Source organism: Budorcas taxicolor, chromosome 17 (assembly GCF_023091745.1).
Source record: "Budorcas taxicolor isolate Tak-1 chromosome 17, Takin1.1, whole genome shotgun sequence".
Lineage (NCBI taxonomy): Eukaryota > Metazoa > Chordata > Mammalia > Artiodactyla > Bovidae > Budorcas > Budorcas taxicolor.
Genome location: NC_068926.1, coordinates 19188528 through 19210561, shown reverse-complemented (window position 1 = coordinate 19210561; position 22034 = coordinate 19188528). Strand labels below are relative to the sequence as shown.

The 22034-nt window shown below is 44.0% G+C and overlaps 1 non-coding gene across 1 annotated transcript; it reads right to left on the bottom strand.

Moving 5' to 3' along the window:
- Positions 1–16271: 16271 nt before the first annotated feature.
- Positions 16272–16344, bottom strand: TRNAS-CGA (transfer RNA serine (anticodon CGA)). The gene has a single exon. It is a non-coding gene; the product is annotated as a tRNA-Ser (tRNA).
- Between the last annotated feature and the right edge of the window lie 5690 nt (positions 16345–22034).

Sequence of the window (22034 nt, the reverse complement as noted above, 5' to 3'; positions counted from 1 at the left end):
TGTTATTTTGTATTTTGATAGTGCCTAACAGGGATGTTAGGGATGGGAAAGATTGAGGGCAGGAGGAGAAGGGGGCAACGGAGGACGAGATGGTTGGATGGCATCACTGACTCGACAGACATGAGTTGGAGCAAACTGGGAGATAGTGAAGGACAGGTGAGCCTGGCGTGCTGCAGTCCATGGAGTCACAAAGAGACAGACACGACTAAGCAACTGAACAAAAACAACAAAACAGGGATGGCAGAAAGAAAAATCAACCTTGTGCCAGAGGAAACAGCCAAGTATCCCTCCACGTCCCCCTCCTCTTTCTGGTCTAAGAGGGCAGATGGCAATCCCCCTTTAGATCAATACCCCTCCAGGACCTAACAGGGACATTGACAGCAAAGGGGTCTACCATCTCCCCTATCCAACTGCTTTTTGTAATGCTAATCACAAGGAATAAAAATTGTTCAGGGTTGCTTCGCCCATATAGGGAACCAAATCCAATGTGGAGCCCTCTGTAATGTACCCTTGGCAGCCAGAGAACATGACCAGGGCTAATAATGAGTAAACGCCCATATTAAGAGGGCTTTTCCCACCCCAGTCCCCATCCCTACTGCTGCCATCTGTGTATGACTTTTTGCTCTATAAGAATTCAAACGGGGTGGGGAGCTGTGATTTTTTTTTTAATCTCTTAGTAGCATCTCTACCCAGAGCTAGCCTCATCACAATTACCCTCACCAGACGAGGCAACCTCACATTGAGAATGGATATGTTTTGCAGCCAGCACCAAATGTTTCCCCTTCTGCCTTTTTTGTCTTCCCTATCAATCAGAACATGTGAAACTCCCAAATGAAGAGTAAACACACAGCCCAGGTTCCTTTCATCTCCTAACATATGTCATGAAGGGGAAAAGAAAAAAAAAAACCCTATTCCCAGCTTCAATCAGCCATTCGTTCTCTGCGACTTGAACCTGAGACTGAACGGGATGCGTGGGGGAGTGGTGGAGGAGGGCAGCTGTGGGCTGACTCCTTGCAAGATAATAGGAATTCGCCGCATACCTGAGTCTTGGAGTCATTATCTCCCCTGCGAGCACTTCTGTATTTATATATAATGAGATCATTACCAGGCAGCTATTCCAATTTTATTCAGACTTTAATATTTCTTGAAGAAAAAAAAATAGCATACAAAAGGGTTTGTGATGCCAACTCAATCAGACGTGCTGTTGATGGAGAATTATTCAAGTGCAAGCCAGAACAGGGGGAAAAAAATCATTTCAGAGAGGTTTCTGTCAAAGCCAAGTTCGCCTGTGATGATGTTTCCAGTGAATGTGCTGAAGTGTCCAGAGGTGAGGAAGGAAAATAACAACTAACATAAGACGGGGCTGTGGACAGGATTAAAAACCAGGAGTGTTTCAGCCTAAGCGCTCAAGCAGGCAGGGCAGGGTGTCCTGCCGAGCGGGCTCCCACCCCGGCATTCAGTGGGTAATTAGACCAAGGAAGCAGGCACACGCAGCCCAGCCCGCTCGCCCAGTTTGGCAGGAGCAGTCAGGTGTTAGCAGTTAACCCTTGTGTGGTGTTGTCTCCTTTTGTGATTGAACTCAGGTGGCTGGCAAGGTAGGCGAGACAAGTCCTTTCTCCTTTCACATTTAAAGAAGGGACTTTCTCACCATCCCGGTACCCTCTTCAGGAAAGAGAACTGGCAGGATTTGCTTTCTCTTTGTCACCATTCAGACACAATGGCTAGACTTGCAGTGCCCCCGCTAATCAAATATCCTGGCTGAGGTTTAATAAACCATCCTCTGTTTTCAGCAAATGAGAAAATCAAATGAAAGAAATCAAATACGGAAACTGAACAAAAAGGACTCTCTCTTTGATAATCCAGGCGGCCCCTCGGGATCAGTCTAAGCCTTGGGTGACAATTACGAAAACTGTTCATCACTGCCCAGCACTTTTAGAAGCTCTCTGGATGTTTGAACTTTGGATAAACATGAACTTATGTGTTCATGTCTAGCATCTACAATTTATCCTGAGATTATAAATATAAAAGGAGGATCATCTTAGCTCTTAACTCTCAGTCCTGAACTGCAGATGAGAGTTAGCAGGGAAAGCAGGAATGAAGGCTTGTCATCAGGATCAACATGAAATTAAAGGAATGTAGGTCATTTATGGTGATTGTAAAGCACCCATAATTTTTCCCCTAGAACTTCCTAACAAACTAAACCAAAATAGCATTGGAAGAAAATTTTCGAAATGTCCATGCTATCCACTAGGCCCCCAAGCCTGATTCTAGCATAGAACTGGTATATTTTTTATTTGTATTATCCTACCTTAAAGAGATAGCTTGTAATGTCTACAAGTTCTGGTAAAATCATTAAGGCTATTTTATAGATCCTAGTCTTGGGATGTACTCAAAACTTAGAAATCAGTTCGTAAGAGAAAGAAAGGGAGGGAGGGAGGGTGGTGATCTCCTGTCTTCGTGAAATACAGCCAGCTCCACAACAATCTATAATCTGCATTCTGTAGGCAAAGGATTGCACCAAAATTGTCCTGATTTAAAAGAGACTTAAATAGAAAAATGGGAACAATTTTCTCTCCCTACGTAAATCCAAGTCATAGCAATCATTTGACAATTTACTCCTTGAAAAGGGAAAGAATCAGCCCAAGTAAGAATTACTAAATTTCTATTGTTCACTATTTGTGTGTGTGTGTGTGTGTGTGTGTAGGGGGTAGGGGGAGAGAGAGAACGATTTTTCATTTACCATTAATATGGATTCTCCTGAGAAGCGTGACGACTTGGCATTGGTCCTCCATCTGCCTCCATTTTCCTGTTATCCACCTTTTTGGGGCTTCCCTCTCCACCTTCAGAGACAATTGGTCTCTTTCTCTCAAAAGCCACTGCCTCTGCAGCATCCGCCCGCAGCCTCCACTGGTCCTTCCCTTCCGTCATCAAATATCCTTATGCTCCTCTTCCACAGAAAACGGCCCCAAGGCTGGGGATCAGGCGACGTGGGTTCCAGCCCCTGCTCTTCTGTGAGTTGAGTCACTGGCAAGAATGCTAGGAGCATCATTTCTCCTCATGCTGTTTTCGTGGCTCGACTCTGCTACTGCCCCCAGATGCAGCCTTATTTTCATCCTTTCTTTAACTGCGAAATCTCCACTACCCTCGTATATTCTTCCCTCAAACATCTTACAGACAGCCTTCCCACCCAGCCCACCACTGACCCTTAAAGATCACCCAATCCAGCCTTTTTGCCACGTCTGATAGTCTATAAGGACTCCTAATCCTTTGGACATTTTGTATATGTCTGACATGACAGAGGAAACCCTCTTCATGAGCTTCCCAACATTGTCTGTTCACCTCTGCCTCAACTCTGTCTGGTCCTGCCTGTCTGTGACCCTGATCCCACCTGTTGGCTTTAGTCATAGCTGAGCAGCAGTAATATGTCTGAGGGCTTCAGAGAGGAGGAGACAACGTTCTCCAATCCAACAGTCCACACCGCCTCCCTACACAGAGATCTCCTCTACATCAAATATGTAATTGAAAAGTCATCGCTCTGGGTGAAAATCCTGTATCTCACAGAATTTTCTGTTTGAAAAATAAGTGCCTTAAGAAGACTGTACACTAATTCATCACCTATTAATAAAAAACAACTTCATAGATCATTAAATGTTACCTCAGAAATCAGAAAGTAACATGTTAAAAAAATGCAATATAAAATGAGTCCATTTTGAAGGCATGACAACTGTTGTCTGGATAGACCAAAATGAAATCATGCTCAAGAAAATAAATATTTTTTAATACCTATAGAAGCCCTATTCACATAATTAAAACAATATAAACATTTCCATAATTGAGAACTGGCAAGGTGATATCCTAGCTTCCCAGAACTCTGATTAAAGATGACAGATTTGATGCCCCGCCCCCAAGAGAGTCAAAACTCTACAGTAAGGAGGATTCTGGGAAAATTATCGATATTTGTCTATGTAGCTCCTGAAATAATGTATTTTACTGTCATAAATGTGAGAGAACACAAGAAACTACAGTCCATGTTCTATAATAAAACATAATGAAAAAAAAAGAAATATGGGAGAATTTTCCTTTTCTACTAAATGTTGTGATATTCTTTTAACTGTCTTCCCCTGCTCTAACCAGGGGAAACTAGTCACAGGTTTCTGCTGAGACCACAAGGACGTGATTTTTTTTCCCCAAAATACTTACTTTCACACATGCTCTGTAGGGAACAGTAAACCCTGGATCACCAATAAAGTCTGAGAGGCTCACCCTAATGATTACCTCACTACCATTTAGACTTGTTAGCACTGTGTTTTTGGTTTTTTAAATTAATTAATGTATTTTAACTAGAGGCTAATTACTTTACAATATTGTGGTGGTTTTCACCATACACTGACATGAATCAGCCATGGGTGTACATGTGTCCTCCATCCTGAATACCCCTCCCCCTCCCTCCCCATCCCATCCCTCAGGGTCATCCCAGTGCACCGGCTTTGCGTGCCCTGTTTCATGCATCAAACTGGACTGGTGCTCTATTTCACATATGGTAATAGACATGCTTCAGTGCTATTCTCTCAAATCATCCCACCCTCGCCTTCTCCCACAGAATCCAAAAGTCTGTTCTTTGTATCTGTGTCTCTTTTGCTGTCTCACATATAGAGTCATCATTACCATCTTTCTAAATTCCATATGTATGCATTAATACACTGTACTGGTGTTTTTCTTTCTGGCTTACATCACTCTGTATAATAGGCTCCAGTCTCATCCACCTCATTAGAACTGATTCAAATGTGTTCTTTTTAATAGCTGAGTGATATCCCATTGTGCATATGTACCACAACTTTCTTATCCATTCATCTGCCAATGGACATCTAGGTTGCTTCCGTGTCCTAGCTATTGTAAACAGTGGCACTGTGTTTTTTATAAAGCAACTGAATGTTTATTTATCAGAGTCCACTCCCTAATTTTTGCAGCTTCCTAAGATGCTTCTTTTCTACAGTCCCAGAATCCTGATCAGTGGGTAGGAAATAAATTGTCTGGATTCTGCATGTGAAAGTGGCCAAGATTAAATTTCTCTTTTCTCTGCCAGAAAGATGTACTCTGGTACCAAATTAATAAGATTAAACCTCCACTCTGGAGCAAAGTGCTACCTTTAATCATCTCCAGAAGGGGAGCACCTGACCCTCCACTTGTTGGGTTCAGGAACAACAGGAGAAAGATCATTGAATGGTGTCAAAACCAAAAATAGCTTGTCTCTGAAGACCTTCTCCTCATGAAGCACCCTAGGACTCAAAGCAAAGCATATCCAGCTGCTATTCCATGGACAGGAAGAAGAAAAATTGAAAACCCCTAGCGAACTGTGCAACTCATGCCAATATCAGAACCAAACAGCATTTGCAGGTAATATCCCTTATCTTGTACTCTGGCATCATGAAATGAAATTCTAGGACAGTGTGGATCTAACTGTGAGGTGATTCTTAGGTTGTCTGTTTATGAACTGGCTGGCTGTGTGGTAGGAGAAAGCAAGCTGTGGTTGGGGGGAAAAAAGAGACTCTTGCCCTGCTACTCGAAAAGTCTGCCATGAACAGGGTCTGAAGATAGGAAACGTGTGCCTAAAGGAGACATTTAGTTCTTCTTTCCATCAAAAATGATACCCGATTTTTCACCTACATGAACAGACACCTTCCTTGAGAAACCATAGAACAGGAATTCTTAACTTCCCTCTCTCAGGAGCTGACAAAGTACAGCCCACAGGCCAAGTAGAGCCCACTGCCTATTTTTGTAAATAAAGTTTTATTGGAACACAGTCATGCATATTCATTTCCATATTCTCTATGGCTGCTTTCTTGACACGATGGCAGAGGTAAGTATTTGCAATAGTACTCTTACATCATGCAAAGCCCTAGATATTAACTATTTGATCCTTTATAAATGAAGTCTACTAACCCTGCCCTATATCCTCTATAGCAAAGTTTAAGATAATTATCATAATGGCCAATGTTTATCAAACTTTTCAGCATGCAGTGCAGTTACACACGTACCATGAAATAATCTCCATTTGCTGTGAAGTAAGTATTTTGCTTTCCCCATTTTAAAAGTGAAGGACTCAAGGCTTAAAGAACGAAACAGATCCCAGAACAAGGAAGTGAAGGCAGGATTCGAAGCCTATCAGCCTGACTCCAGTGCCCACTCTCTTTTCTTGTAAGCAATATTTCCTCTAGTATAATAAGAGCAGCTACCATTTGCTATGTACTGTACACTAGCTTTTGCACATACTGTTTTTAAAGCTCACCACTGCCTATGTTTGTACTTTCCAAAGATCAGGGAACAGGAACCCAGACTGGTTAAACAATTTACCTAAGATCAGACAGGTAAGAGTAAAAGAGAAAAAGATCCAGATGCCACAGTTCTTCAAATATATGCCACCTCGTAACAGAAAGGCATTGAAGAGACTATATAATAAGCATTAGAAACAATGGGGCTTTTTTCTAATTCTGTCTAGAAAGACTGTGGTTCCCCACACTCAGGTAGCAGCCCTCACTTTGTCATTAGTTATCTGTGTGGCACTTGGCACATCACTTAACCCTTTCAGGTCTCAGTTTCCTTGTTGTTGGCATAAGGAGGAAGCAAAGATTGGATGCTCTCTGAGATCTTCCAGCTCGAATACTCTCTAAACATCCCATTCTGTCTCCTCACAGAGTTACGGTCACTTTTGCTCTGTATGTGTGTGGTCCTGGTAATTGCAAACTATCAGAACCAGTCAACTGTTTGATTTAAAGCTCCTCCCTTAGGATAATCTCTCATTATGGATCTTAACTGCTTTCCCTTCGAGAGGGAGAGGCTGAACTCAAGTCAACTCCAGTAGTCACTTATCATCATAGGGTGGCTCAGGAAAGTAGCTGCTTCTCTGGAATACCACGAGGACCCCAGACACGAATGACTCTTGCTCCTTTTTCATTCATTTCTTTGTTTCTGAATTGGGATATTTTGGCTAATTTATTAAACAGCCAGTAAGGTCTAAATCCTGAGGATCTGGATGGATCAAAATAGTAAATGTACATTGAATATTATGTGATTTGGTGGGAGTGATTGTTTTCTTGTATTATAATATGTTAAATCACTACCATTAATCTAGCAAGTTAAAACAGTAAAACTTATAGCTGTTCATAAAAGGTAGGACTTTTCCAATTAGTTGTTTTATCTATATCTTATTTCCTAATCCTATTATCTTTCTCTGTGGGTTATCAAACTTTAAGGACCACTGAAGTCACCATACAGATGCCTTCATCACGTTACAAATGGCTTCCCCAGGACTGCCCTGGTTGGTAGTCCAGTGGTTAAGACTCCACACTTCCCACACACAAGGTGCAGGTTCCATCCCTGGCCGGGGAACTAAGATGGCACATGTTGCACAGCATGACAAAAATTTAATAATAAAAACAGCTTCCCAAGCAAAGCCTGAGTTCTAAAACCCACCGTATAGAGTTTCTCAAATGGTGGCTCTTCTCTGCCTGAATGCCTTCATTTTGACTGGGGGTAAAACTTCAGGGAATACTTCTGTTGAGTTTACTTCTTTAAGTGACTTGGTGGTGTTTTTTTGTTTGTTTGTTTGTTTTTTTAAAGAGCGGGGAGCCATCTTGCCAGTGATCCCTCTAAGCCTTTTTAATTGCAAAATCCTTTTTTATGGTGTCACTGACCTAGCCTTAGCAGAGTTCATTTCAGAAATGTGCTGAAGTGGGTACCAGCACTGACAGCAGAGGCTGAGAAATGTTTCAAGTATCACGACTCTACATTTTTCTCCTGTCTGTGGGTTCAGGGATTCATCCTGTCTGAATCATGCCTGCCCTTTGTTTATGCATGAATAAGGTGTTTTAGACACTTGAGGACAAAGCATAGACACCAGCCCTTCCTGGAAAAATAAGACCTAGACCTCAGCTCAGGGTGAGAACACAGACTGTCCCCAGGGTCAACTAATTTCCAAATGTGAATAAAGATACATTGGTTAGCAGGCTTCTCCAGTTCTCCTATTGACCCCTAACCTTTAGCAAGACAAAAATGTCACATATAATGGATCCTAAAATTAATGGCACATTTTACTTTTCAGTTGATCAGATCAGCGAGAGTGAGGTCAATGTCTTACCTCCTCAAGATAAGAGGTTGTCATTGTTTGAGTACATTTAACAGCATCACAGACACTGGGTCTCAGAAAACATCAGATAGCTTAGAAGATCAGAATATGGATCAAAAAAAAAAAAGAAAGAAAACCTGCAAAAAGCCATTCAGCCTCATTCCCTAACCCTTGATAGGGCCACACCAAAAGCATCCTGTTGCTGTATCACTGAGGAAAACCTCTTATTTGCCAGGCTTGGCTCGTTCATTTACTAGATAGCCATTTACTAAGGACCTGCTATTTACAAAACACTATTCTAGGCACTAGGGCTTCCCAGGTGGCTCAGTGGTATAAAGAATCCTCCTGTCAAGGCAGTAGACACAGGTTCAATCCCTGGGTCAGGAAGATCCCCTAGAGGAGGAAATGGCAACCCACTCCAGTATTCTTCCCTGGAGAATCCCATGGACAGAGGAGCCTAGTAGGCCACAGTCCATGGGGTCACAAAGAGTCAGACACGACTAAGCACACATTCAGTGGAACACAATCCTAGGCACTGGGCATGCTCTGAACACAGAAAAGTCCATATTGTAATAGATCCTATTAATACATTCTGGTAAAAGAGACACAACAGATTTCCCAACCTGGGGATCTGGCAAAAGGACTGACAGCACCCAGGGAATTTGATTTTGGAAGCCAGTGGGATTTGATTACAGAACTTCCATAGGACTGGGAAAACAGACTCTTGGAGGCACAAACAAAACCTTGTGTGTACCAGGAACCAGAAGAAAGGAGCAGTGTCCCCACAAGAGACTGAGCCAGACTTGCCTGTGAGTGTCCAGGAGTCTCCAGTGGTGGCGTGCATCGACAGTGGCCTGCTGTGGGGTCAGGGGCACTGAATACAACAGTGCCTGCGCAAGTCCTCTAGAAGGAGGTTTCCATTATAGTCATTACCCCTACCATAATTTGGCCTCAGGCTAAACAACAGGCAGAGAACACAAGCCATCAACAGATAATTGGATTAAAGATTTGCTGAGCACAGCCCGCCCATCAGAACAAGACCCAGATTTCCCCACAGTTAGTCTCTCCCATCAGGAAGCTTCCATAAGCCTCCCATCCTTATCCATCAGAGGGCAGATGGAATGAAAGCCACAATCACAGAAGAGAAGATTAACCAAACTGATCACATGGCTCACATCCTTGTCTAACTCAATGAAACTTTATAGTTTCATGCCATGTAGAGCCACCCAAGACAGATGGTCATAGTTGAGAGTTCTGACAAAATATGGTCCACTGGAGAAGGGAATGGCAAACACCTTCAGTGTTGTTGCCATAAGAACCCCATGAACAGTGTAAGAAGGCAAAAAGATAGGACACTGAAAGATGAACTCCCCAGGTCAGTATATGCCCGATATGCTACAGGAGAAGAGTGGAGAAATAACTCCAGAAAGAATGAAGAGATGGAGTCAAAGCAAAAACAATGCCCAGTTGTGGATGTGACTGGTAATGGAAGTAAAGTTTGATGCTGTAAAGGACATATTTCATAGGACCCTGGAATGTTAGGTCCATGAATCAAGGTAAAAGGAAGTGGTCAAACAGGAGATGGAAAGAGTGAACATCAAAAGTTGAGGAATCAGTGAACTAAAATGAACTGGAATGGGTGAATATAATTCAGATGACCATTATATCTACTACTGTGGACAAGAATCCCTTAGAAGAAATGAAGTAGCCCTCATAGTCAACAAGAGTCCAAAATGCAGTACTTAGGTGCAATCTCAAAAATGACAGAATGATCTCTGTTCATTTCCAAGGCAAAACAATCAACATCACAGTAATCCAAGTCTATGCCCCAACCACTAATGCTGAAGAAGCTGAAGTTGAATGGTTCTATGAAGACCTACAAGACCTTTTAGAACTAACACCCAAAAAAGATGTCCTTTTCATTATAGGGGACTGGAATGCAAAAGTAGGAAGTCAAGAAATACCTGGAGTAACATGCAAGTTTGGCCTTGGAGTACAGAATGAAGCAGGGCAAAAGCTAACAGAGTTTTGCCAAGAGAACACACTGGTCATAGCAAACACCCTCTCCCGACAACACAAGAGAAGACTCTACACATGGATATCACCAGATAGTCAATACCGAAATCAGATTCATTATATTCTTTGCAAACAAAGATAGAGAAGCTCTATACAGTCAGCAAAAACAAGACTGAGAGTGAACTGTGACTCAGATCATGAACTCCTTATTGCCAAATTCAGACTTAAATTGAAGAAAGTAGGGACAAACACTAGCCCATTCAGGCATGACCGAAATCAAATCCTCCATGATTATACAGTGGAAGTGACAGACAGATTCAAGGGATTAGATCTGACAGAGTGCCTGAAGAGCTATGGATGGAGGTTCATTACATTGTACAGGAGGCAGTGATCAAGGCCATCCCCAAGAAGAAGAAATGCAAAAAGGCAAAATGGTTGTCTGAAGAGGCCTTACAAATAGCTGAGAAAAGAAGAGAAGTGAAAGATAAAAGAGAAAAGGAAAGATATACCCATCTGAATACAGAGTTCCAAAGAATAGCTAGGAGAGATAAGAAAGCATTGCTCAGCAATCAGTGAAAAGAAATAGAGGAAAGCAATAGAAAGGGAAAGACTAGAGATCGCTTCAAGAAAATTAGAGATACCAAGGGAATATTTCATGCAAAGATAAGCACAATAAAGGATAGAAATGGTATGGACCTAAGGGAAGCAAAAGATATTAAGAAGAGGTGGCAAGAATACACAGAAGAATTATACAAAAAAGATCTTCATGACCCAGATAACCATGATGGTGTGATCACTCACCTAGAGCCAGACATCCTGGAATGCAAAGTCAAGTGGGCCCTAGGAAGCATCACTGCGAACAAAGCTAGGGGAGGTGGTGGAATTCCAGCTGAGCTATTTCAAATCCTGAAAGATGATGCTGTGAAAGTGCTACACTCAATATGCCAGCAAATTTGGAAAACTCAGCAGTGGCCACAAGACTGGAAAAGGTCCGTTTTCATTCCAATCCCAAAGAAAGTCATTGCCAAAGAATGTTCAAACTACCACACAATTGCACTCATCTCACATGCTAGGAAAGTAATGCTCCAAATTCTCCAAGCCAGGCTTCTACAGTATGTGACCTGAGAACTTCCAGATGTTCAAGCTGGATTTAGAAAAGGCAGAGGAACCAGAGATCAAATTGCCAACATCCGCTGGATCATAGAAAAAGCAAAAGAGTTCCAGAAAAACATCTGCTTTATTGAGTACACCAAAGTCTTTGACTGTGTGGATCACAATAATCGGTGGAAAATTCTTAAAGAGATGGGAATACCAGACCACCTTACCTGCCTCTTACAAAACCTGTATGCAGGTCAAGAAGCAACAGTTAGAACCAGACATGTAACATCAGACTGGTTCCAAATTGGGAAAGGAGTACATCAAGGCTGTATATTGTCATCCTGCTTATTTAACTTATATGCAGAGTACATCATGCAAAATGCTGGGCTGGATGAAGCACAAGCTGGAATCAAGATTGCCAGGAGAAATATCAATCACCTCGGGATATGCAGATGACACCACCCTTATGGCAGAAAGCGAGGAGGAACTAAGGAGGCTCTTGATGAAAGTGAAAGAGGAGAGAGAAAAACCTGGCTTAAAACTCAGCATTCAAAAAACTAAGATCATGGCATCCAGTCCCATCACTTCATGGCAAATAGATGGGGAACCAGCAGAAACGGTGACAGACTTTATTTTCTTGGGCTCCAAAATCACTGTAAATGGTGACTGCAGTCATGAAATTAAAACACACTTGCCCCTTGGAAGAAGAGCTACGGCCAACCTAGAAAACATATTAAAAAGCAGAGACGTCACTTTGCTGACAAAGGTCTGTGTAGTCAAATCTATGCTTTTTCCAGTGGTCATGTATGGATATGAGAGTTGGACCATAAAGAAAGCTGAGCACCAAAGAATTGATGCTTTGAACTATGGTGTTGGAGAAGACTCTTGAGAGTCCCCTGAACTGCAAGGAGATCCAACCATTCAATCCTAAAGGAAATCAACGCTGAAGATTCACTGGAACGACTGATTCTGAAGCTGAAGCTCCAATACTTTGGTCACCTAATGCAAAAAACTGGCTCATTGGAAAAGACCCTGATACTGGGAAGGATTAAAGGCAAGAGAAGGAAGGGACAACAGAAGATGACTGGGTGGATGCCATCACTGACTCGAAGGACAGAAGTTTAAACAAGCTCCAGGAGTTGGTGATGAACAGGGAAGCCTGGCGTGCTGCAGCCCATAGGGTCACAAAGAGTCGGACATGACTGAGCAACTGAACAGAGCTGAGTAAAAGAGACAGGCAATAAACAAATGCACAAGAAAAAATGTATGGTAGTGGTTAGTGCTATTTTGCAGATAAAATAGGATAATATAATACTTCGTAGTTTAATTAAGTATGGCCAACTCTTTGGGGACCCCATATACTGTAGCCAGTCAGGCTCCTTTGTCAATGGGATTTCCCAGGCAAGAGTACTGGAGTGAGTCGTCATTTCCTTCTCCAGAGGGCAGAGGGCAGAGGCCAGATTTCATAAGGTCCTGAGGACTTTGTTGGAAAGCTTCATTTGACATAACTATCATGGGCAGCTATTAAAGGTTTTTAATAAAGTGGGATTCATGACCAGTTGTTTTTTTTTTTTTTTTAAGGTGCCTAGCTGTTGTGAGAGGAGTGGATTTTGGAAGGCAAAAATGAACACAAGGGAACAGCTTACGAGGTGATGGCAGAAGCCCAGGTAAGAGATAATGGAGGCTTTTACTGGGTGGTACTTAGAGAGGAAGCAAAGAAACAGAAATTTCAGAGAAATGTTATGGAGCTAGAATGACAGGATTTGCCAATGGATTTGATGTGGGGAATGAGGGAGTCAAGAACACTGCTACAATCTGGGGCCAGCTCAAACACATGGAACCCGTTTGCTCCTGTGGCATCTGAGATTGAGATGTTTCAGTCAAACGGTGCCAGATGCATAACCAATTGCCCTGTAGAGGTGAAATACACCAGAGGAGACTGGTATATTTTATGAGTTATCATTAGAGAAATCATCACTGTTCTGATTTTCTCCTACAGAGCAATTTTGCTCCTTGGAGAGCCTCTCTGAGCTTGCCCGCCTAAGAGTCTTATTCTTAACTTACACAAAAAGAGTGCATTTCTTCATTTTGCTCTGGTAGCCAGGAGGCACGTGAAATAGAGAGTGGGCCAGGGATCCTGTGCTTTGTTAAAATGAAGGGAAAATCAGCACCAGGAATATTAGCTGTGGCAGTACACAGGATTGCTCAACGGTGTATGAAAAGAAAAACCAGTCATCTGAATTGAATTTTCAGCTGGAGCCGAAGAAGCCAAATTTAATCATCCACCTAAAATTATCACACAAGTCAGTACTTCCTCCCCTCTCCTTGCAAAGGGGGACCGACGCTTTATTTTTCAGTCAAGCAGGTGGCCTTGAGGCAGCTTACCAGCTGGTTGAAATCTAAATACTTTCACCAAGACAAAAGCCAGTAGCATGATTGATTATCTTCTCATTGTAGAAGAGAGCCTCTCCAGCCAACCAGCGTGCAGAACTGCTATCAGATTATCACTGAACAAAACTAGACTCGGAGCTGATAAACAAAGCTGCCCAAACCACACACCCTGATTGGCTGAGGCTTCATCTACCAGTTCAATTCCATTTAACGCATTGATTTCTAACAAGGTTCCGTTAGTTTCTTAGTTGTTAAGCCCTGGCTTTCTTTTTTCAGGCCCTGAATAGGTATCCACACTCCTGGTCAATCATTTCAATATATCTGCCTCAGAGTTGGAATTGGTCTGGCCCCCAGAGGGAACGCTCTTCCTCTAAACCTCTCAGAAGTATAGACTTGGAAGCAGCAGACGGATTCCTCCCAGACTCCCTTCTATGTCTTCTGGGAGTGAAAAAAACACCTTGTGTACATCCCATTTAATTGGAAGCCCACAATTAAGATTCTATCTGACCATGGTGTGTTCTCCTGCCTCCCAAGCACCTAGAGAACAGGATGTGCGATGGCTGATCCAGGGCATCACCCCAGGGTTCTTTGTACCAAGAACCACCAGCTAAGGGTAGGGTGAGGCCAAACTACCTCAGGGAGGTGGCACTCCCAAATCTCTGTGGGTCTCCTGCCTCTGTGCTGAAATTCTCCCGGACGTCTTCACTATCTTCTGATCTCAAGCCCAGCAGGAATAGGAAAATTGAGACTAACAGAGACTCTATCATAAAGCACAGTTGAACAAAGGTTTCAAATACCACTTGCTCCTTGAGACTTACCAAGCCTATCAGTACCTCAAATTCCTTATTGGTAAGATGAAAAGGGAAGTCACAAAATAAAACACTAGACAGAGGGGGGTGTAAGAAAGAAATTAACCTTCTCCTGAATGGAAATTCCATTCAAGGGTCAGAATAACTCCTTCTGACACCTTGTAATCTAACCGCATCCCTTATTCCTAAGAAAATCGGAGGGTGTCCTTGACTCTTCCGGCAAGCCTCTTTTTTTTCCTTTGTGATTGCCGGTGTTATGGTTTGTAATGCTTGCCACTAGCCTTGGTATTTACACCTAAGGAAAAAGGCTCTTGTAGACAGAAGTTGTCATAGAGGCAAAAGAAGCCAAGTGCCCATTCCCCTAAAACCTCCTTCCACAAGCTCAGGGTGAAAACCAAGGTCTTGCAGCAGCACATAAATCTTTCCCCTCCCAGCTCAAGCAGGTCATTTTCCTCCTCAAAGCCAAACATCAGACTTGTCAAAAATGTTTCCTTATTGATCAGACAGAGACAGAATATTGATGTTAGAGAGATATTTGCTGAACTAGGCCTCTGCTTTCTGGGAAAAGCTGAAACTGTAATGGTGCCCCTGACCGTGAGGATTGTAACCGAGGCTCTGTCATGGTGGAGGCTGCACTGAGATACAGGCACGACCCCCAGTGCAGACATTTAAGGCTGATGATTAAAGGCAAGAATACCAGCCATCAGGCAACCGACAGGGGCGGAGGGCAGAAAGCCACGTGTGAGCTTGGCGCCTCTCCCCCCAACCCGGTTCGTGTTGCGGTGAAAGCACAGGCAAACCAGAGCTGCTTTCCTTCTATGCTTTTAGAGAGAAGCACAGAAGCATCTTGAGAGAGATTTAATAGCAGCGGCAGGAGAGACAGGCTATTTTCCAGGAATCGGAGAAGCCTCGGCTCCATCCGGAGGGTCCCTGCAGAGCTCCATCCCCTCTCCCCTCTCCCCCCTCCCCCCAACTCTCCCGGATCCAGGCTTCTCCCCAGTCCGGCAGCAACGGTGGGCATCTTTAAAGTGTCTCCTCCCTCGGGGTGATCCAGGCTCAGTTAGGGGTCTGTTTACAGGAAAGGGAAGGTAGAGAACAGACGGTCTGTGGTTCTTTTCCACATTAATAATATTCTTTATATTCGGTGGCTTTTTTATTATAAAGAGATAAATAAATGAGGAAGAAGGAGTGAGGCAGAGAGGGAGAGAGAGAAGGAAGGGAGGGAGCAAGGAGGATTTTTTTCTGAACTTTTTCTTTTGTATTGGAGTAGAGCCGATTAACAATATTGTGATAGTTTCAGGTGGACAGCGAAGGACCTCAGCCATACATATTCTTAGATCCATTCTCCCCCAAATTCCCTTCCCATCCAGGCTGCCACGTAACACTGACCAGAGTTCCCTGTGCCATACAGTAGATTCTTGCTTACCCACTTTAAATATAGCAGCGTGCACATGTGTGCGTGCTCAGCCGCTTCAGTCGTGTCCGACCCTTTGTGACCCTATGGACTGTAGCTCGCCAGGCTCCTCTGTCCATGGGATTCTCCAGGCAGGAATACTGGAGTGGGTTGTCATGCCCTCCTCCAGGGAATCTTCCCAACCCAGGGTTCAAACCCACAACTCTTACATCTCCTGCCTTGGCAGGTGGGTTCTTTACAACTACCACAACCTAGGGAGCCTAGCGGTGTGTACACGCCATCTTAAACTCCTTATCTGTCCCAGGAAGGGAGATTTTGAAAGAGGTTAGAGGACACCTTTTTATTATTTATTTACTTATTTAGCTGTGTGGGGTCTTGGTTGCCACGTGTGGGAGCTTTAGTCGAAGAATGTGGGATCTAGTTCCCCAGCCAGGGATTGAACCTGGGGCCCCTGCATTCGGAGCATGGAGTCTTAACCACTAGACCACCAGGGAAGTCCCAGCAGACACTTCCTAAACCAAAAGAAGTGACAGTGAGTATGCTGATACCTCATCAAGCACAGCCCCCATGGGCACCAAGTGAAAGAGTGAGGGTCCTCATCGCAGAGGGGTCACACGGCAGCAGTGGGGGTGGGGAGGATTACCTCCCAGAATTGCCTGAGCAGCTTTCCCGAAATATAATTCTCCTCCTCCCCCTAGAGATTCTAAGGGTGATCTAACAGCTCACAATTCAGAGAAATGTCCAAGACGTGTTAAGTGAAGAAGACACGATGCAGAAGAGTCTGAGTAGTAAGACCCCGTTTTTGAAAATAACACAGACATAGTTACATGTCTTATTTGCCTGTGTTATTATGTGCCTAGAATAACATGGAAGAACATATGACTAATGGAAACATCTCTAAGGGATGGTGTTGTGAGGGGCTTTCACTCTTAAATTATCCATATGGGGTATTTCAAATGTATTAATCAGCATGTGTTCCTCCCTCTAACTAGACTCACAAAAGCCTATGCTGGTACACTGGCATGAGTGGCACTTGATAGAACAAGAAAAATGAGGCAAGTGATTGATTTCAGGCAGGAATATTCTGGCATATGCTAACAGAACAAAAGTTTAAGGCTAAGCAAGACAGGATGAAAAGGCTCCACAGGCCAAGCAGAAGATGCAAGACACCACCAGGGATTCAGAGGGTGACGAGGAGAGGCTGCAAGCCCCACCCGACAAGGTCGGCTGACTGAATTTCTCTTGGCTTCTGAAAGCAGCACCCTGACTGCCCCCGCCTGTCAGGGTGCAGGCGGCTGACAGTGGCGGAGCTCTCTTCTCCTTGCCCCACAGTGAGGTCCACCCACGGCTGAGGTTGGGGTGTCACTTACAGATGTCCACCTCAAAGTGACACTGATCTACACCCCAAGTCCCCCCAGCACCGCCCCACACCTGCCTCCCCACCCACCTCCTGAGGAAACTCCTGGCATCTATTCCAATGACACGTCTCCAAGCCACTGCCTGGCCCCAGATCATGCAAGATGTGAGCCTGGAGGCTGGCTACAACACAAGAGGGGAGGCCTGCTCTGGACAAGGATGGAACTAGATGGAGCAAGTGTGAACTCAGGCAGCCAAGATGGCAATGGAAATCCACCGCCCCTGTTCTGCGAGCCTTTCACAGCATCTCCGTTTTACACCACATGCAGGGACTCCCTCCATGATGAGAAACGGGTTTTGAAAGAATGCAGTGTGACTCAACATTCACTTTTCTCAAACCTGAACTCAAATTTAGCTCAAGACATTCTTCCCATCAGCTTTCTATAGGGCAATTAAATGTCAATTAGTGCTCTGAAGACACCTTTCCCCCTCCGCAGGTAAACAAGCCAGTGTGCACATACACACACACCACACACACATACCACATACACATCACACACAAATCACACTACACACCACACACACACAACCCACATGCCACACACACCACATACATAACACACACACAGAGTTGTGCTCAATCTCTCAATCGTGTCTGACTCTTTGCGACCCCATGACTGTAGCCCACCAGACTCCTCTGTCCATGGGATATTCCAGGCAAGAATACTGGACTGGGGTTGCCATTTCCTTCTCCAGGGGATCTTCCCAACCAAGGGACTGAACCAGCTTCTCCTGCTTGGCAGGCAGATTCTTTACCACTAAGCCACCTGGGCGGAGAAGACACACACACACACACACACACACACACACAGACACACACACACACATCTCTCTCTCTCTCACACACATACACACACACCTCATGTCGTCCCTCTCCCTTCCATTTGCACAACCAGGCTGCAATATTATGCCTGGAATACGCACCCTTCCACCCCTCTCATTGCCTTAGTTATTAAATGTTGACTGAAATTCTCCTGGCTTCTGAAAACAGCAGCACTGTTTGGCAGTCACTTGACATGCTCTTGTTTGCCCTCACCCCGTGTGAATCGGGCAACAGAGTTGAGGGCAATTAGTATTCACCCCACAGTCACAGCCCACGACTCACCATTGCCCACTGCCTCTGATACAAGATTGGAAATTAACTGCCCCCTACCAAAGATTATCACTCACTAATAATCCGGGGCTTTAAACATTGTTTCCAGAATGTACACTTTCACACTGGAAAGGGCTTTTTACTATTTCCTGGTAGTGGCTGTAACAAGAGTCCATCAGTCTCCATAGACTGGCAGATAATGATGATGCTAACAAGTGACATCTGCACAGAATTTTATAGTTGACAGAGATCTCTTCACACTTGGTTTTCACTTGTTGCTGTTCACTCAGTTGGGTCCAACTCTTTGTGACCCCATGGACTGCAGCATGCCAGGCTTCTCTGTCCTTCACTGTCTCCCAGAATTTGCTCAAACTCATGTCCATTGAGTGGATGATACCATCCAACCATGACATCCTCTATCACTCCCTTCTCCTCCTGCCTTCAATCCTTCCCAGCCTTAGGGTCTTTTCCAGTGAGTCAGCTCTTCACATCAGGTGGCCAAAGTATTGGAGCTGCAGCTTCAGAATCAGTCCTAAATGCTAAAGGTTTTCACTTACAGAATCTCATTCAGTCCCTGAGAAATGAGATAGTAGAATAAGACCCCTTCTGCCTCCATTTCAACTGAGATGCCAAAAAAAAAAAAAAAGGTACCTGATATGAAGATGCTTGGGACAGACCTCTCTCAGCAAATTCACAGAGATGTCTCCAGCACCTCTTCTACAACTCCTGACCCCTGGTTACTATAAGGATGTGAAGAGGGTAGAGAGGAGCAAGAGTTTTGTAACAGATTGAGATGAGAATATCTATACAGCCTATCTTCTGAGATAGCCACACTGCTGCAAATCCTGTGCCCCTTCACCAAACCCCTGTGGAATAGGGGAGGTGCTGCCCCAGAGCAGAAGGGGGCTCTGGGGACCAGCAGAAAAGCCTTCCCTCTGTCCTTGCCTTCTGACCGGAATAAATAACTCAGAAGAAAGAGTGGCTTAAGTACCATCTGCCCTGCATTCAGCTTGCTTCCTGAACGTGACAGCCATCGGAAGGTCAGAAGGTGGAAGGGGAAGTGAGCTCCGCGGGAGGAAGAACCAGTAGCCAGCTCCGCCCCCTCCCCGCTGGGTCTCTGGCGTCAGCAGCTGGGGAGGAGGAAGGAGTTCTGGTTTTGTTGTGTTCGCATCCCAGCTTCCAGGGCTCAGCTGTTGGGAGGCACATGGTACGTCCCCCAGGCTTGCCTTGCAGTTCCACATCACTGAATGGGTATGGATGCAGCCCAAGGAGACAGAACTGTTCCTTATTTGAAGGACAGGACCGTGATTTACCTTATCTTGGAAAGGAAAGATAAAGCCTCTTTGGAGAAGAAGAGCAAGGAAGAGAAGGGGATGGAAAGATGGGCAGGGAGGTAAGAAGTCTTCTGGAGTATCAGAGAGAAACCCAGAGCCTAGAACATACCCATCTGCTTCCTTATATTGTTCTATTTCTTTTAAATGTTTTTGTTTGGTCACACCATGTGGCATGCAGGATCTTAGTTCCTGGACCAAAGATCGAACCTATTCCCCTTGGGGTGGAAGTGGCGTCTTAACCACTGGACCCCACCAGGGAAGTCCTGTATTGTTCTATTTCTGAAAATGAAGTTTGACCACAAAACACATTAGTGGGAGAAGAAACACTTCTCTCACTTCATTAAGAGTTTCCACTTTCTTTCTCTCAGAGTCAAAATGAACATGTGCCGTGGATATCCCCTTCCTAAGTGAACGACGCAAAGAAATAGAGGAAAACAATAGAATGGGAAAGACTAGAGATCTCTTCAAGAAAATTAGAGGTACCAAGGGAACATTTCATGCAAAGATAGGTGGGCACAATAAAGAACAGAAACAATATGGACCTGACAGAAGCAGAAGATATTAAGAAGAGGTGGCAAGAACACACAGAAGAACTGTACAAAAAAGATCTTCATGTCCCAGTAACCACAATGGTGTGATCACTCACCTAGAGCTGGCTGGAATGCGAAGTCAGGTGGGCCTTAGGAAGCATCACTACAAACAAAGCTAGTGGAGGAATGGAATGGCTAGATGGAATTCCAGTTGAGTTATGTCAAATCCTAAATGATGCTGTGAAAGTGCTGCACTCGTTATGTCAGCATATTTGGAAAACTCAGCAGTGGCCACAAGACTGGAAAAGGTCAGTTTTCATTCCAATCCCAAAGACAGACAATGCAAAAGAATGTTCAAACTACCGCACAATTGCACTCATTTCACATGCCAGCAAAGTACTGCTCAAAATTTTCCAAGCCAGGCTTCAACAGTACATGAACTGAGAACTTCCAGATGTTCAAGCTGGACTTAGAAAAGGCAGAGGAACCTGAGATCAAATTGCCACCATCTGTTGGATCATAGAAAAAGCAAAAGAATTCCAGAAAAACATCTGCTTCATTGACTACACCAAAGACTTTGACTGTGTGGATCACAATAAAATGTGGGAAATTTTAGAGATGGGAATACCAGACCACCTAACCTGCTTCCTGCAAAACCTGTAGGCAGGTAAAAAAGCAACGGTTAAAACCAGACATGGAACAACGGACTGGTTCCAAATTGGGAAAGGAGTACATCAAGGCTGTATATTGTCACCCTGCTTATTTAACTTATGTGCAGAGTACATCATGTGAAATGCCAGGCTGGAGCAAGCACAAGCTGGAGTCAAAATTGCCAGGAGAAATATCAATAACCTCAGATATGCAGATGACACCACCCTTATGGCAGAAAGCAAAGAGGAACTAAAGAGCCTCTTCGTGGAAATGAAAGAGAAGAGTGAAAAAACTAGCTTAGAACTCAACATTCAAAAAAGAAGATCATGTCATCCGGTCCCATCACTTCATGGCAAACAGATGAGGAAACAATGGAAACAATGACAGACTTTATTTTCTTGGGTTCCAAAATCACTGCAAATGGTGACTGCAGCCATGAAATTAAAAGACGCTTTCTCCTTAGAAGAAAAGCTATGGCCAACCTAGACAACATATTAAAAAGCAGAAACGTTATTTTGCCAACAAAGGTCTGTGTAGTCAAAGCTATGCTTTTTCCAGGAGTCGTGTATGGATGTGAGAGTTGTACCATAGAGAAAGCTGAGTGCCAGATAATTGATGGCTTTTGAACTGCGGTGTTGGAGAAGACTCTTGAGAGTCCCCTGAACTGCAAGGAGATCAAACCAGTCAATCCTGAAAGAAATCAATCTTAAAGGAAATCAACCCTGAATATCCATTGGAAGGACTGGTGCTGAAGCTGAAGCTCCAATACCTTGGCCACCTGATGCAAAGAGCCAACTTATTGGAAAAGACCCTGATGCTGGGAAAGATTGAAGGCAGGAGAAAGGGATGACAGACGATGAGATAGTTGGATGGCATCACTGACTCAATGGGCATGAGTCTGAGCAAGCTCCAGGAGTTGGTGATGGACAGGGAGGCCTGGCCTGCTGCAGTCTGTGGGGTCACAGAGTCGCACACAACTGAGTGACTGAACATCAACAACAACACGTGGGCCTGCACTAAATATGGGATGGCTAATTAGCATTATGGAAACCAGGAAGACACCATCAAACTCTGGAAAAGGAAAATATTGACTGAGAAAATACCTCTTATTTATGATACATAGTGAAAAAAACCAAATCTGTTAAAAAATAATTGTTCCA